The sequence below is a fragment of the Rhinichthys klamathensis genome, unplaced genomic scaffold (assembly GCF_029890125.1).
Source record: "Rhinichthys klamathensis goyatoka isolate OS25496 unplaced genomic scaffold, OSU_Roscu_1.1 h1tg000769l_1, whole genome shotgun sequence".
In the NCBI taxonomy this organism is placed as follows: Eukaryota; Metazoa; Chordata; class Actinopteri; order Cypriniformes; family Leuciscidae; genus Rhinichthys; species Rhinichthys klamathensis.
The window spans coordinates 130,001-132,500 of record NW_026607169.1 but is presented as its reverse complement, the minus strand read 5'-3'; the positions used below and the strand labels follow the sequence as shown (position 1 = coordinate 132,500).

The window sequence follows — 2,500 nt, the reverse complement described above, 5'->3', positions numbered from 1 at the left end:
AATTATTTTTCATGGCGTGAACCGACCTTTAAACTGCATGTTATGTGACATTTTACTTGACACCCTTGCCTCATTTTAGTATGCGCGGTTCTATGAATATGCAAATGAGCCCCACCTCCACTCACTCACTCAACTCAGAGATCCACTGGTTGACGACAAGGGGGTAATCCATCGACCGGAAGTTGAAGCCGGCCGGGTGCCGCCATCTTGTAGCAGAACTTCACTTGCGTTAGCATTTCCATTGACTCCCATTCATTTTGGCGTCACTTTGACAGCGAATAACTTTACATCTGAGGCGTTTAAAGACTCCATTTGTCCATTATTTATTTCTAAAGAAACAGGACAATGTATAAAGGGCTCCATTACCTTCTATGTTACATTATGGCCCCGTAGAAACAGTTTTAGTAAAAATAGGCTAACGATTGCGTCATAACCACTCGACTCTGTCGCGCTGTACAGAAGTTACCGTACAGACAGGAGGAGAAGCTCGCAGGCGATCGGGGGACGTCCCGTCAAGAGAGAAGCCCATAGATAATGAGTCCATAAAAGCAACGGGATACTTACTCCTGCTCACTCACGCCAAAGAACTCTGCTCAAGTTCCCCGTCTCTGCAAGATTAACGTTGGCAATTTTCACGCACAGCTACTAGAAGAGTAACGTCTGTCAGACAGGTTGCTCACGTCATCAAGCTTAGTTTGAGTCGGTCTGAGTCTGCGCGTCAGGAACGGAAGTGCTCAAAAATCGCTAAAAATGGGCTTCCACTGTCTCAACTGAGCTCCAATGAGATGGCTCTGTCCACTTCTTATACTGTCTATGGTTGACTATCACACGTTGATCTGATTGGTTACTTACAAGGTAGTTTGTGACATAGATATCCATAATAAAGGCTTATGGATATCTATGGTTTGTGACGTCAGAAACACCAGCGATTTCAAACCGTGTTTTTGAGACTGTCTTTGGTTCACTGCAGTTTTAAGCAGGAAATACTCAGCAATGCTGTCGACTTATGAACTTACACATGGTGTGTCTTAAAGCGTATTAAAAACACCACATAGACACATAAACAACATTAAACGCTGGATTCTCACCACAGGGGGACTTGAACCTTTTTTTATAGCCTACAAGTTATACAAGATTCAAAACTTAAGTTGAAATGACTTAAACATCCAAGTTGATTGTTCTTAACAATTTAAGGCAGCAATTTTTTTATTTACAGTGTAAAAATTGTGATTGAAAAAATGTCATCTGTTGTTTTAGCATTAAAAAACCTTAAAACAACATTTAAAGCTAAATGATTTGTAAATTGTAAATTATTGTACATAAGATACTTGTTTCAATGTGGAAAAAAGCCATTTGAATCATATTGAAACAATATTTAAAGTTAAATGGTTATAAAATCTGAGTTGCCAACTGAGTTCAAATATTAAATAAATCATTTTTAAATATTAAACATAAAACACTCAATAAAAAAGATGAAATATTTTTTACCATTACATCAGAGAACCGTGAACATGAATGTGTTCCTCAATCATTATTTTATTAAAACTTAAGTTATTTAAATGTAAAATCTCCCCTTAAGTAAATATTTTAGCTGAATCTTTGATTTACAACAAATACAAATGAGTTTTAATAATAAGCCATAAATCACTGTCAAAATGGAATGTTAAAACAATTACAAATTGATGTTTATGAATTAATTCACTTTCAATCTCTCCATCAGGCAGCATTTTTCACACATAATTATGACATTCATAATGCCTTCAAAAATACAGCAGATGAACTGCAAAAATTAAGTTCTTCCTTTGTATTTTTGTCTTTTTCCCGAGTAAAAATATCTCAACATTCTTAAATCAAGATGCATTTACTTGAGAAGCAAAGATTATGTCTTTTAGACTTTTAGACAAAGATTAAGTCTTCTAGATTAAGTCTAGTTTTATGAAAATATTTATGCTTAAAACAAGAACAAATATCCGTCAGTGAGGTTTAGAAATATCAGTCAAATTCAAAGGGAAAACAAGATTATTTTTCTTGTCCAGAGATCCAAATAAACTTTTACTAGAATACAAGAATATAGTAAAACAACAATTTATCTGCCATCAGAAGTAAGAATGTCTTCTGTGTGAAACAGAGCTGCTGAAAACGACAGCGCCACCTTCTGGTACAGCATTGTTAACATGAAGAAATCTCACAGAGAGGGAATGTGTTTTAACTTTATTTATTATGCATACAAAACTCAAACTGATGCAGGAACACGTGAACCGCACAACAAAACATGTAGAAAATCAGACAAACTCTCTCCTCATCTAGAGAAAAATCAACTCAGAATATTCTGCTCCTCACACAAGAGCTTCCTTACAATCAAACTGGCATTTTTTTATTATTACTTCAGCTGTACTGCAATAAGAACTGAGCCGAAGCCCCGGATAACAAACACACACACTAGAACAGGAGCTTCAGTCTCGCTCGGGACTCTCACTTCTGGCAGGGCTTCGGGAAGGCG

The 2,500-nt window shown here is 36.4% G+C and overlaps 1 protein-coding gene across 1 annotated transcript in view; it reads right to left on the bottom strand.

The window, feature by feature from the left end:
- Window positions 1–2,196: 2,196 nt before the first annotated feature.
- srsf7b (serine and arginine rich splicing factor 7b) overlaps window positions 2,197–2,500 on the bottom strand; it is an 11,117-nt gene continuing 10,813 nt past the window's right edge. Inside the window, exon 7 of the mRNA XM_056243014.1 lies at window positions 2,197–2,500. This exon is cut by the window's right edge and continues 5 nt beyond it. The gene's annotated coding sequence lies outside the window, so the exon portion shown is untranslated.